The 15283-nt window shown below is 37.0% G+C and overlaps 1 protein-coding gene across 1 annotated transcript in view; it reads left to right on the top strand.

Annotated features, from left to right (window-relative positions):
• Positions 1 to 4266: 4266 nt before the first annotated feature.
• LOC116725673 (forkhead box protein J3-like) overlaps positions 4267 to 15283 on the top strand; it is a 76720-nt gene continuing 65703 nt past the window's right edge. Inside the window, exon 1 of the mRNA XM_032571891.1 lies at positions 4267 to 4639. The gene's annotated coding sequence lies outside the window, so the exon portion shown is untranslated. The remainder of the gene's footprint in view (positions 4640 to 15283) is intronic.

Raw genomic sequence — 15283 nt, 5'->3', positions numbered from 1 at the left:
TGTAGGGAGGAGGGCAGGTGTGTGTGAGTGTGTATGAGTGAAGGCAGGGCGGATAGCCTAAACCTAAACTGTGATGCAGTCAGAAAAACACTGGATTAATAAATGGTATGTGGAATTAACAATAAAAAATGTTGTGCAATGTGAGGAAAAATAAAAATAATTCTCATTATTATAAAAAAATATTGCAAGAAAGAAACTGTTTTGTAAGAACAGTTACAAAACAATTAGAATTAACACTAATAAAAATATTTTTAAAAATGATTAGAGACACATCTTCACTAAATAGTGTCTGGGGAAAGTGTAACCAAAAGTGTGGACATGCTAAACCTATATAGGAAATAATTACAAGACTTGATTTTTTCAGTCAAACTTCATAGATACATCATAACATCAGTCTGCAGAGTATTAGTGTACTAAATTAGTGCACAAACTATGTGTGTGTGAGAAATTGAGAGAGAAAATCGCCTTTGGAGTTATTTGTTTTCGAAACATGCTCTAAATAAATATGTTACTTGATGTCCAACTTAGCGTTATTCCAGCTTGCCATAAAGTTACAGATTGTAGTTAATTTCATCAAGTATCATTCAAAAATGTTATCATAAATTTCTTTGGCAAAACAGATGATTCAGTCCTTCAACTCCAGCTGAAGGATTAAATACAGGAAGTTGCAATATCAATTGATTCAACAATACATTGACCTAAACCACATTATTCCCAGCAGCAGGAAGAGATGTTTCAGGACGGAAACTCTGTGACTGTCATGGGAACCTTTAAAACTCTTTTCTGTAGCGCTGCTACATTGGAGAGGATGAAGCGTGCTCATCTTGAATTCTGCCTTTGTGGGTGGAGGAAGGCTGCTCCATTTCCTAAGAGCTGAGTATCCACAAAATTCAGGTTACTGTTGTGCATCCAGTAACTATGCCTGGTAAAAACAATAAACCTTGGTTCTTTTTTTTCAGATTTATGCAGAACGAACATTGGAATTACAGGTTTCAAAATGTTGCCATCAACAACTAACTCTGACTGCTAAGGTTATTGATTTCTAATTGAGCTAAACCATCACACTTTGAATTCCTTATAAAATAAATCTTGTTTCTAAATATACACAATTTAGACTGAACTGTGGCACTGGTTCTATTTTTGTCTATATTTAAAAATAATTTTACTGTTTTTACCTCTACTTGTAGTTTCATCATTATGTTTTTCCCTCACTAGCTTATTGAGTTTGTTGATTGAAGGGTCTAACTGCAAGGTTGAATTCTTGTAGTTAATAAACTCCTGTATTTTTTGAGAGAGGTTTTCTGTATTTATTCCACACACATCTGTAGTATCTTGTGGTTCAGACAATCCTAGAGCTCGACTTCCATCCTGATATTTAAAAACCTAAGGCTTATCAGGAAGGTTTGCATAGTCAATAGCTGAAACTGAGTGATTTGGCTATTTACGACCTTGTGATTTCGAATCAAAATCAGTTAGTTTTTTCAGTTTGCAGTATTACAGTCTCTTCGGTGGCTTTCTTGAATTATACCTGATATTTAGGAAACATGAGGAACCAACTTCTAATTGTGATGGACTGTGTGTATTTCTGTCATTGTTTGTGTATACTGGAGTTTATTTTTTTGTAAACTGAAAAAATAAAGACACACAAATAAAAACAGGTAAACAACCTCGATGCTGATAGCGTGCAACTTAAAGGTCTTGTGTCACCCATCTGACCATCACACACTACATCGGCAGGGGTGTCAAACTTTTGCAAAGAGGGCCAGATTTGATCAAGTTGAAGATGCCCGGGGGCCAATAGTTGTGGTTCGGACACTTTTGTAACTACAAAAGTTTCATGCAAATACACTCTGTTATAAAACTATTTTCAATTGTCACAATTATCTTATCTTTCAAATGACAAAAAAAAACCAAATATAAGCCACTCAGGCAGATGAGAACAACTCTAAAAACACAAGATTCTGCAATTCTTTCATATCTGGAGAGTCAGATAACATTGAAACAAACTGTAATGAAATACCTTAAATTAACATGAGTTTAAAAAATATCTTTGTCCTCAAGAACATTTAAAACAGGAGTTATAAGTAATGCAAAGTTGTCTGTTATTATTAAATCTTAAAACAAGTGAATTTGCTCGTGTCATTTACAAGATCTTTCAGAAAGTAATAGTTTGTGTCACATCTACAGGTTCATAAAAGTCAACAGTAATAACCAAATCTTACTCAGAGTTTTAATAAAAATAATAGTGCCATAAATCCAAGTGCATAATGTTCTTTTGGCTTCTTACCTGTTGATAGTTGACAGATGTTAACCTGTTCAAAATACTCAATTTCATGTCCTCAACTCTCAGTGCCACACTGTTACTGTGCCAGGGCAGACATTCGCAAAATTCTTGCTTCTTCTCAGGCCAAATGGTCTCCACCATTTCATAACACAGTCCTTGATAAAAGTATCTTCAGTAAAAGGTTTGCCATGTTTAGCTATTAACATGGCCCTTCGTAGCTTGCTTGGGTGGATTAATTTTCTTTTGACTCAGGGCCCGCGTGAAGAATTGCTGTTGTGATGCCAGTGCAGCTTGGAGCTGCTTCAGTTTTCAGCACGGCATTCTCCTGTTAGCTTGTTTACGCGTTAGCATGTTTAGTCCTGGTAGTGTCTCTTTTGACGTTGAAATCCTTAAACAAGGCAACCGTCTCACAAATTACACAAGCACAATTGCCTTGATTTTCAAGTGAAGAAGTATTGTAAATATGCCCATCTCTCTTGAAAGCGGCGGCCCGCACTGTTAACTTGTTTTCTTTGCAGTGGCCATGGCAGAAATGAGTGGAGAGGGGTTTCGCTGCAACGAAGGCAGACTGATAGTATTAAAGTGGTACTGGCCACCAATTTGGTGAAAGGAGGAAATTACAGTTTTCAAGTTGATGATTATTTATTCTGTTTTCACAGTGCAGGGCGGCCTGCAATAATACATTATAAGACTGAAGCTGCGGGCCGTATGAAATCTGACCGCGGGCCATGATTGGCCCCCGGGCCGGACTTTGGACATGCCTGCACTACAGTTAATGAGTCAGTGTACATAGTGTCAGAAATACTCATAAGAAGATGGGTCAAAATTGTGTCTAACCCATGATCCTCCTAGACTTGATAAAGAGAGTTCTGCAGCATCTGCAACAATACCTATGCTGATGACATAAAACTTCAAATTTCTGTCATCATTTGACCACTGTCCGTGTTAGTTATTGAGACAGTATGTCCAGGCTATCAATTGTCAGATGGGTCAATAGATGCCTTTCTTCCAATTAAATGCACAAAAGACAGAAGTCAGTGTTTTTGGCCCCAAAATGGTTAGAAATCAAAATTGATCTCCAAGGAACTAAACACAAACACCACCCAATCTATTGCTTGTATTTCTATTTCAGACAGTTAGTTTTCTCAGCCAGCTTGTTTGTCACCAATAATCTGTAAGAAATTACATCAGAGGTGTTTCCGTAGAGGTAAGCAAAAGTTCAGGCACATTTTGGGCAAAAGTTTTTCATATAGAACACAATTAAATATGTTTCTTTCAAACACAATCAGTTAACATTTTAGGTTTTAAGGTGAGCACAAACAGTTAAAACAACACTGGCATCCTTAATGGGTCAACTAAAAGTTGAATTTACAACTGGTGCTGAGTGTCACGGAAAGTTAACCCACTAAAAAGATTAGACTCAGTGCACTTACTGTATATTATAATGGAATTATGACTTTTAGAAATGGTACGAGGAAGTCAGTTCCAACATTGTCCTCACCAGTTGGGTGCGCTGTTACTTCATATCAGACTCTTCCCTGGATTCAATGGTCAAATTAGAAGTAAGGACTAGGCTAGAATAGATCCAAGTCCTTCTCAATAGATTGGCAGTTTACCATCAAGCTCAACGTATCAGAGTAACTTAGTTATACACGGCAAACTTGCTTTTGCTGTGCGATGAATACATTAATATTATAATATTTCTTTGTCTAGAGCAATTATGTATCTTTTAAATCTGGATGCTTTCAGGGTTTCCTTTAGTTTTTCATTTTAAAGGAACGAAGTCGCTGAAATTATTGTCATAACCTACAAATATACTAAATAAACGTGATACTCCTTATTATATGGCTTTTTATAAATATATATGATGCAAAAAACAAGAATTTTAAAATAGTTGACATTCTTGTAGAATCTCATTAATATTAGAGCTGGGAACTAGTTAAATGAATATGAATTCATATTTCCCCCTGTTGTGGTGCATGAATTCATCTTCAATGTGCTCCGGCTGGCGTTGGAAGTAGTTCCGGTGGCTTATCAGCGGAGCACGGAGCGCTCAGAGAGCCGGGATCTTCTGCCGCCGCCGCTGCTGCCGCTGAGCTCAAACGCCAACAGCGGGTCGCAGTGTTTCCGTCAGGAGCGTCGGATGACCACAAGCAGCCCGGTCAGTTCAGTCTGACTCCGCCAGCCGGAGCGTCGAGCCTGCAAACCCGAGTGACAGCACAAAGATACCGCTGGAGCTTTTGTCTTCGGAAGGGGGGAATTTTCAAGTGTACAATCTGCGGCGTCTGGAATATGTAAAAAAAAAAAAAAAAAAAATCATAAGAGCTCTAAGCCGGTTCAGTTTTATTCCTCACGGTAAGTAGCCTGCTCTGGAATCTTTAGATGTTAGTCATGAAGGCATGTGATTTGCAATGACATATTGTGAAGCGGTAATGGTTTTACTTTTAAAGGCAGGCCGTGACAAGTTGACTGCCTGTGACAGTATGCATGCCTGCAGGTACTGGATATGTTTATTGCTTGCTTTCTTGTTGTTGTTGATAAGTCCAACTTTTGCAAGTTTAACAGAATCTCACCTTCGTGACATTGACTCAATGAGGCCGTCAGAAGAGATGCTGTTAAAACAAAGTTGTAGCCACAGATTTTTCAAGCGGTGAAATGTGTCTGGAGCAGTGGGTATCTACAGCTGTAGAGACGTTCAAAGCGAGACCAGAAAGCGAGACAGCCTCAGAGGAGAGACTCAGCGAAGCTGCACAGTGATGTGTCCCAAAGAATCAGCAGGGCAGCCGAACCAGTCAGCCCAGATGCATGGAAGAGACTTAACTTTATATTTTAAGTCTGCATAACGAAAAAAGGAGAAATAGTAAGGTGTCATTCAGATATGCAAATTAGTTTTAGAATCTTTCTAAATATTAATCCTTCCTCACTCTAAGGTACTTATATGCATCATGTCAAATTACAAGCTTTCTGTGTTCAATAATATTAAGTCAGATTAGTGCCTGAATACATTCCCAAATGATCTGATTTCATGTAACTTAAAATCAGTGTAAGTTTAGTATGTTCATCAAAAAGATCTAGAACATCTGAGAGTAAAGAATCATCAAATAGAAAACATATTAGGAGGAATTTTTAACAACTTATGGCAGGAAGTGGTGCAGCAATCTAAGTTTTTTTTTTTCCAGTGTAACAACTATAACTTAGATAATTTTGTAGAATAACAGTATAACATTTGTCCAGATATGCCTAATAGTATGACTTATAGAGCTACAAAGAAAGAAACTTCTTTTCCAAAATGAAACCATAAATTAAAATCAGAAAATGCTATAAAGACTCAACATCTTTCTTCTTACTGCAAAGATGCAACAAAGTAACTGAAACCATATCAGCTGTTTGAATGACTTAACTTTGTAAGTTTGCATTTTGAATGTGTGATGTAGATTTTCAGTTAACTTGCCAGGTTTGCTGTATTTAGTTCAGTACTGTAATGAAGACTATTGAAAAGTTAAAAGTCCAATTTGCATCATAGTTACTTCAACCGAAAAATAATTGTGTTAAATAATATCACATCTACATTTATTGTCAAAATATACTGAATCACAAGCATTGGCCAGTGGGATTCTCACTGCATGAACCCTTGAGTAAAGATGTACAAGTGTCACTGCATTACAATATTTGGGAACATATCTAATGTCTAACATTATTTAATTGTTTTTTGTTTAAAGATGAAAAAGGATAAAATATTTCTACTGTTATTAAAATAATCTAGCATTATTTTAACAACAGTAGAAATATTTTATCCTTTTAATAATCGAACATTATTTTAACATTTATTTAAATTTTCAAATTTAGTTTTCAAGTGCCCGATGCTCAGGATTTTCTATTCTATCTTTTGTTTTGCTTTTTATAATTTAACACAGGCATAAATAGTTGATACTAGCTGGTTAATTAGTCGGACTATCTGCTCAGGTAGAGCCTGCAGTCAGCTACTTAATAGACATGCTGCTTGTAGTTTTTTTCACTGCATTTCAAAAAATAGCAATAGTTTAATAAGAGTGAAAGGTGGGGGCTCCTTTAGTTCCTACACCATTATTGTCTGTCTTTAGAAATATTTCAAAACACTTCATGGAAGTAAAAGGGAACATGCTGTGCTCTTTTTTTAGCCAGCTGACGAGCAGTGAGCAGCATTGGTCAGTGGGAGAGCTCTACTCGTCCCATTAAAAGGATGAGAATATATATTTTCCTGGCATATAGTGTCTTTTTATAGTACAATCAAGTAACTATGTCACCTTCAAATATAACTTAAAAGAAAATTTGACTTCATAATTTGACACTTTGAAATTGGCTTCTGTCTCTTTAAGGAGCTCCATAAAGATGGCACTCTGTCTTCATCACAGCAACATTCTTCCTTTAAGCCGTTAGAAATGTTGCACTAAACTCGGCAGATGTGCAGTTCCAGCATGTGTTTGCTAATTCCTGCTGGTAGGCTGAAGGAGCTGCGTGGGCGAGGCATATGTGGGAGCTTCAAGGAGGAGCTTTGCGGAAATAGGTGGTGCTTTGTGAGAGTAAATGTTTGGGCATATATTTATACACACTCTTTATAAAAACCTTGAACCACTATCAGAGTAGTTAAAAAGTTTTGTGATGGTTGTACTTTTTAACACCCCGGTACACCTTGGTACAACTTAGCGGGTCATGCCTGTTAAGTTTAGCATAGAACGACATGATACAGAGTTTAACATATGATAACTATAAATAGTGATAATAAGGCAGAAAATAGGTAAAATAGAAAAATAGTCACAGTTATCTAAAAGAGATCATCTTCTCAATATCTAGAGGTTTTACAGCTTGTTGCTTCTTCTTTGCTATCAAAAATCTACAGCCCCATTTTTGGTGAATGTAGGTGAACAATACAAAATTTACTGTTGTTGAAGAGAAAAGTTCTGCAATTTAGTCAAACATTTAGTGTTAATATTCACATACATTACAAACATTACAACTCTTTTTCAATTATGAGCCTATAACTCTGAAATGTAAAGGACTTTAAGATATCACCATGTTTCTTCTTGCTGCTGTTCAGACAGCCAGTCAGTTATGTCCAGCTCCCTAAAAATAAACAGACAGTATGAGATGTTACTGTGTGTTTGTGACAGTGTTTTATTTTTTATTTTTTGCTTCTGATTTGGATGCATCTCTGATTCCTATCAAGATGAGAGCTGTCTGAACAGATTTCTCTCATCATTATTTGCTCGGAGATTTACTTGTGCTTGTAAATGGTGTTGATTGAGGGCAATTTGGCTTTTTAATTGCTGAACAGCTGCCACACTCACTGCTGATTGCCATTGTAGGCTCTTCTCAGTACATCACTCATAGACCTCCTAAATGCCTCATTAAAATGTTACGCAGAATCTCATGAAACGCGAGGAGAAGGAACCGTTGCAGCGTGTTTTTTTAAAATTTTATTTTATTTTTTATGTTTAGTGATTTGTGTTTTTATCATTGGAAAGGTCATTGTAATTATTGTCAATGTTAGCAAACGCAATGGAGAAAGAAGTGACTCAAGTAATGACTTTCTGAAAGTTGAATGAGGGGTTATATTTGGGTAGTCTTAAGCATTGTAGCTTCTTAGAAAAAGATGAACTCCATATAATGGTAATGATAATTATTTTTTTACGCAGCTCTTCTGTCAGATTTTTCTTTTCCCCCCTGCATTTTAATGATCTGTATTATTTTTGTGCAGCTTCACATTCAGTGTTGTTTCCTTCTTTATACTGAAAGTTAAAACATGGTGGATTTACATATTAAACCCACCTTCCAATACTACATAGGAGTAAGGAATTTGCCATTATTCTTTTTCTGGCCTAGATAAATTCATAGTATTAAAATCTTTTAAGTTTAATATATCGACCGTCCCCCAACTTTTTTTCTAGAAGGCAAAATTTCTAAAACTTAGAGATGTACAGCTCAAGCTTTTGCTGGTCAACACTGATTACTGGTCTTCTTTGAGGTCTGACCAGTGGGTTTAATTTTTTTTTCTAAGGCCTTTAACATATGAAACATAAAAAAATGTACTGCAAGTTCTTTGTACTTGCAGCACATGGATTAGACAGAAACATTTTCTGTTTAATCCAACAGAAAATGAAGGAATTGCAAAATTTTTCCTATTCATGCATCATAGGATATGTCTTTAATCTTTATCTGATTTTTAAGCTAAAAAAGAATACAAAGTAGTACATGGAATTGATGCATGTGTGCAGGAAAGTAATTCAGACTTTTCAGGATTTTGCTGGATATTCACATATCAGAGAAAACTAGTCTATTGGCTGACTGGTGCAAGTATGCTACAAATTTTGTGGTTTTTACATTAGTTGATATTTAAATTACAACTTTTATCTTTAATTTGCTGTGTCACTCTTAAGTTACTTAAATTTTTAAGTAACTTTGTAGAAATTTATAGATATTTAATATACGTTCAATAATCAAATAAGGGCTATTTTCTGCTTTCTTGGTGTCAAAGAACTTTATATCAGTCAATATCAATACAAATTGCTGAAACATACATATATTTTTTAAGAGGCTGCAAAAATTATAGAGATCGGATTTGGACAATTTTGTTTTCTTTGGATCTGCTCTGTTTAATGATTGGTGAGTCAAATACTGAAATATTTAATTTACTCTGTTTATACGAGTTTAAAAATGGTCAGAAAAAGGCTTGGAACTTATAATATTAATAGTCAATATAATATTGGTCCTGATGTAGTGAAATAGCTTTTTACCATGTTGCCAGATCAGTATCCATTTGCATCCTCATTTTGTTTCATGACTCTAGTAACACACATCTATCTACTGCATTAACATTTCCCAAGTAAATATTTTCTTTAAATGTCTGGAATGGTATAAAAACTACAGATACACATCTAGAAACATTTTGGAAAAAAAAGAAAACATATAGGAATCCTGACACTAAGCTAAGTTCTACAGATCAGATTATATTTGTGAACAAGTTATAGACTCGTGTTTTTAATACATATTTACTCTTTTGAAATGCTCGAAAAATAAATTACACTTGAGGACATATAGAATTGAAACACAATCCTTGCACCCTGGTGGCTGCTTGGTGTTCACACCGAGTTTGTTTTATTGAAAAACTCAGCGTGAGCTGCATTAGCGTGTATCATTCAGAGCTTTTCTTTCTTTCTTTTTTTTTTTTCTTTTACGGCTCATAAGTAATCTCTGACATGCTGTGCAGAAAAAAATTCAGCACGTTATAACTGCAGCACTAACTTTTATCTTTTTTAACTGATGCTATGATACGGTGAGTGTCATGTGATTTGCCTTGAAAGGAGCCGAGTCTCCAAATGAGGAACAACATGCTTTTAGCAAACACATACACCCACAAGTCTGTTGTTGACAAGAAGCTGTCTGGTCCTCATCACGAAAAAAAAAAAAAAAAACCTTGGTTAGAGATGCTGTGGGTTAACTGCCCTGCTTGAAAATAGTAGGGTTGCGGTTATTACACGAGGTGGGGATGAGGTGCAGTTTCAGCTGGAAGCCCCTCCAACCTGCCTCTAAATAGCATTGGTGACTAAGTCAACATTGTTTCAAGTATGTCAGTGAAGAGAAATTTTAAATGTAGAAACTTCATGTCAGGGCAATTACTTGTATGTAATCAATATTCAGGATCTTGCAATAGGATTCATGGTCACATTTTGTCATATTACAACCACAAAATGCCAATTTATTTCAGTGAGATTTTATGTGACAGTAGAACATGATTGTTAAATTGGAGGAAATTGATTCACAGTTTTTCTATTAAGCTAAATACAAATGCATGCCACATTACAAAATGTACAGATGATGCCAAACTGACTGAATGGAGAGCGTTTGTGAGCATCCAAGTTTTTCCACAGATTCTCAGGTCTAAATTAATTGTTGCTGTGTTTTGAGAATTTGTCCTGGTAAACGGTGAACATCATTTGTTTCCCTGTGTTTAGCGCCGTACGTCTTTCCATACAATCTCAGCAACTTTTGTTTCACTGCTGAGGTGATGCATCCCAACAGCATGATGCTGCCTCCTTCACAGTGAGGGTAGTGTTTACGCTCATGTGCAGCATTAGTATTTTTTTTTCTTTTACACAAAACAAGACAGCTGTGTTTTGAACTGGAGGAAATATTTAGAAGAATACAAATGCACACTGTTCAAATTTTTATTTACAATTCTGAAAACTATGTGTCGTTTTCCTCCCATTCCCCACAACTACGAGCCTCTTTGTGTTGGTCTACCGCATAAAATCTCAACCAGTTATATTATGTCTTGTGGCTCAAACATGACAAAATGTGCAAAAGTTTTAGAGGTATTAGTACTTTAGCAAGGCACTAATTCCCCAACATAACAGACTCCCGTGTCACCGAGCTCTAAACTGATGAATTTGACGACACATTAGAGGAGGCGTTCTCTCTTTTCAAGTACCTTTAAGTTCCCTGAGTGCTCCCAGTCACTGTGATTTTTGTCATGTCCCCAGGAAAGTACACATAATTTGAATTCTAATGCAGCAAATCCTTTTATCTTGTCAAAATCCTCTTTGATTCAGTTTGCAAAAGCGTCGCTGTGATTTCAAAAAGAAAGATGTGAGAGATAAGATAGGGGGGGGGGATGATCACCTTTAAAGGGCTGCTATTTGGATTGAACTCAGCCACTGCGCTGCCAACGACAAGAGCTTCCATTGTGAACTCGATGTCCCGCACAGGCAGAGCGCGTTGCACTCTTACTGCTTCATGTTTTAATGAGTAACAATTGTTGGCCAATTTGCATGTAAAACAATGCAATTACAAACAAGCATCAAAAAGCTGTAAAAACTTCTAAAAAATGTAAATTACTCTCTATTATTAAGCGCAACAAAACCCGAGCTATCCCTGCAAGCCTGGGCCTCAAGGTTTAGGATGCTGGCTTCCATTATTTATGCTATTCACAAGCCAAACTTTTTATTTTTTATATTTTTGTAGGGTTGTACAGTTGGGTGCTTTAATCTATTTTTGCTGTAAATTAATGAATTTTTAAAGAGGACTAGTCCTCGCTGAATAGGGCTGGGATGTGGGAATGTAGCTTGAGTTGCGGTGGCGCCGTGCTATAGCCTCCTTTAGTGTGTGCAAAGCGCGAGTTCACAAACAGCATCCCATCTCTGTCTCTCTTGGGACCTTTCGCTGGGGGAGTTTGCTGAATGTTGCACTCTTATGTATTATTTATGACAAAATATGCCTTTTTAACTCCGCCGTTGTCAGAATCTCAAATTCTGATAGCTTTTTTTTTTTTTTTTTTTTTCCCCCACATTTTGGTTGCTGTAAGACTTGCGGGTTGCTAACTCCTACCGCGGCGCATGTTTTTTTAGGTGTTGCGTTCTGTGTGGGCTTAGCGGGTAAATATTTCATTCTAGGGCTGGTGAGAGTCAGTTACTGATTGAATTCCTTAGATGCCAAATTTTTTAACCTTATCTCAATAGGATTTTCTGTTACATCTGAAAGAACCGCGACATTGAATGAAGATGTTGATGGATGAACTTGGTTGACATCAGCCAGCTAATGAAAGTTTTCCATCACCAATAAAATATGAGCCTCTGTATTAATCATCTTTTTATTCCCTTTCAGAGACGGGTTAGCCTGACCAGTCTGTTGAAGGCTGCTGACTTTGAAGTAGTGCCTTCCATTGATGCCTCCCCAGGTTTCGCGTATCAAATGATAATTGCTTAACCTAGCTCCATTTAGTGGCACACGAACAGCCACGCTGGGGGCAGCTGATTTGCCTTGATATCTCATAAATGAACCTTTTCAGGGTTATGTTTTGCCAAAGCAGAAAGTAATTAAGATGTTCAATGTGGCTTTTTGGACCTTTTCCTCTCTCCTTTGAATGGCCCGCACTTCTAGACATGTCAGCGCTCAAAATGCCTACAGAGTTCCTTTGACACATTAGCCCTGCTCTTGCCAAAAAGAAGTCCTTTCCAGAAACCCCCTCTGCTCCGCGCGCTCCGGGTGGGTATTTTGTCATTTCTTCATTTTCCACTGAAAATATTTTGATGCCTCTTTCCTTTGGCTCCCCATCCCTCACCACCACCCTCCCCTTTCTCACCCATCCCCCGTCACTCCATTGAAAGTTCGCTATTAAAATGCAGAACTGTAAAGTCCCCCTCTCTCAGTCTAAAAGCCTGCTAGCAGCGGGAGACTGTTGGCTGTTAGTGATGCATACAGCTGAGTGAGTGCATAACAGCTACAAAATCTAATGGGTGAATACATTCAATCACACACACACTCATCCTCAGCTCTTTTAAAGGGACAGTCATCAAAGCGCTATCCACAGCACACAGAGTGGTATATTATAACATTATTTTCAGAGAAGAGGAAAGAACGATTTTTTTTGCTTTTAAATGCCCATATCCTCTTTTTTATAAAAACGACGCGTGAAATTTCTTCTATGAACTCCATCAAGTCAAGCTGAAAAAGTTTACTTGTGTTTCTTTTAATTTAGTTGATCATAACCCTCTGAAATCATTATTTTTTTTTTACCATGATCTTAACCTCTACTTATTCCTATTTCTGTTGAACTAATAAAACTATTCACTCTGCTCATTTAAATGCATCAGTATAATTGCTACCAAGGCATCCTCCACTCAATATTTCTATGCCTTACCCAGATAAATATGTATGACTTACATTTATGGTTAGGGGTTTCCTAAAAAGTGAGGCTACAATTAAATCAAGAACGTTTTTAGCTAATATATACTGAAGTTGATTGCTTGCATTATGTACCAAAGCACATATGCATTTGGCTTGCTGTTCTTTATTAAAAGTGCAGTTTTTTTAGATAACAAATCCCAAATTTGTGTCACACATTTGACTATGTAAAACTTCCTTTTGCTGCAATTACAGCCTACAGTCAAATAAAGTCTTTTCGAGTATGTCACTACTAGCTTTGTATATCTAGAGGTGAAAATCTTTGCCCCTTCCTGTTTGCAAAATTATCTGAAGCTCAGTCACTTTGGATGGAGAACATCTGCGAACAGCATTTTTCACTTTTTACCACAGATTCTCAACTTGATTTAGGCTCTAGGCTTCGACCAGGCCATTTTAAAACATAGCTAAGGCTTGGGCTTAAACTTGTGCTTCACAAGATGACGATAACATGAAATTACAATGTTCTTGTTGAATTTTATGTTGATGATATCAGTTGCAATTCACTCAGCACTTTCCTCACTTTTCTTTTTCTATGACTCCAGCACTCCGGCATGAACTGTGGCATGAGCATCTTGGCCGCTAAGATTTGTGTCAGGTGTGGGCATGAAAGGCAGTGAAAGTGAAAGTTTTGTTGCAATGCTCCTGAAATGTCACAGCCTACTAAATATTGCATCCAAGAAGTTTTTTTTTACATGCAGTATTACACATATTGAAATTGCAGTTCAAACTGTGATTTGATGTATTGTGCAGCTCTAAGCTAAACCATTCCATCATACCTTTAGTTGTATGTTTAGGGTTGTTGAAAGGTAACACTGTGGTCCAACTTATTATTTTTTTTTTTTTTGCTGTCTCTTAACAGGTTTTCTTCCAGGATTATTCTATATTTAGCTCCATCCATCTTCACTTCAACTCCAAACTGTTTCCTTGTTCTTTGCTGTAGAAAAGCGTCCTAACAGCTGCCACAGCTGTATTTAACTGTGATTTGTTCATGGTGCATTGTTACCTGGCACACAGATAATTTTACATGAGGACTGAAAACTAAACATGGCTTCTTTCAATTTTTCTTTCTTATTTGCTGCTCTTTGGTAAAGGACAGGTCTGTGGAATGGATAGCTAATCCTTGTGCTGTCAACCAGTTCTTTCCTCTGAACTTTCTGCAGCTTCTCCAGGGAAACTAAGGCCCTTTTGGCTGCTTTACAGTCTTGCCTAGCCTTTCAGTTTAGATGGATGACCAAGTCATAGCAGATTTGCAAATGGGACATATCCTTCTCATTACTCTTATGATAGATTGAGCTTAGAATATTGTTTTATTACCCAACTCTGCTTCTCTGCAAACTTATGCCTGACCTGTCTGGTATGTTCCTTTCTCTCTACTGTTTGTTCACTAACACTCTCCAGGCCTTCACTGAACAACTTTATTTAAACAGAGATTAAATTACAATAAGATAAACTTGATTTATTAGTTGGTCGCCTTGGATTTTATCTATGGGTATCTGAATTAAGAGCTCTGAAAACAAACACATGTCACACTGTACAGATTTTTATTTGTAAATGTGCTACTTTGTGTTACTCTATCACATATAATCTCAAAGTACGTTCAAGTCTTTGGTTATGTGGAAACTTTTAAAGGGTATTCTAACTTATGCACTGATGAACAGCTGCTAGCACTGTTTTGCTTGCTAACACCTTGTGAAGTCTTTGTGGTCTCTTTGTGCTCATATGGATTTTCTTCAAGTACTCCAGCTTCCTTCCTCAATTCCAGTGGTGAATGTGAGGCTATTTGTTTGTTCTAGATTTTCATCAGGTGTGAGGGCATTTTTGCTCCTGTGCTTTGTACCATCTGTGTTGCTTTGTCATTAACGGGCCGAGGACTACTGTGAGCCAGAGGTTACAAACCAAGAATTTCTCCTGAAAATCAGCTTCAGTGGTTAAATGAGTCAAGCGTTGGAATTGAGACAATTTGACTTGAACGAAAACAATAGCAATGAAAAAACTAGTTTACTTTCTTAGGATTGGTTTTAATGTGATGTGTGAGCAATACCCTAAGTTGTCAACTGCAGCTCATATTTCATTAGTCATTTGTCGAAACTAAATACAGTTGCTGCTGCACTTTGACATGTCTTCTCTCCAGTGATCATGTTCCTGTAGAACCATGCTGATACAAAACCCGACCGATATCAGACATAGAAGGTATAGCATTGAGGTTAGATTAGTCACCGTGGGACCAGTTGTCGGAGTCGACAAGGTAATTGGTTGTGTCTACCCACCCAGCAGGGTCCCTTT

Source organism: Xiphophorus hellerii, chromosome 1, assembly GCF_003331165.1.
Source record: "Xiphophorus hellerii strain 12219 chromosome 1, Xiphophorus_hellerii-4.1, whole genome shotgun sequence".
NCBI lineage: Eukaryota > Metazoa > Chordata > Actinopteri > Cyprinodontiformes > Poeciliidae > Xiphophorus > Xiphophorus hellerii.
The sequence above is the reverse complement of the archived record's forward strand: the minus strand, read 5'-3'. Positions and strand labels throughout refer to the sequence as shown.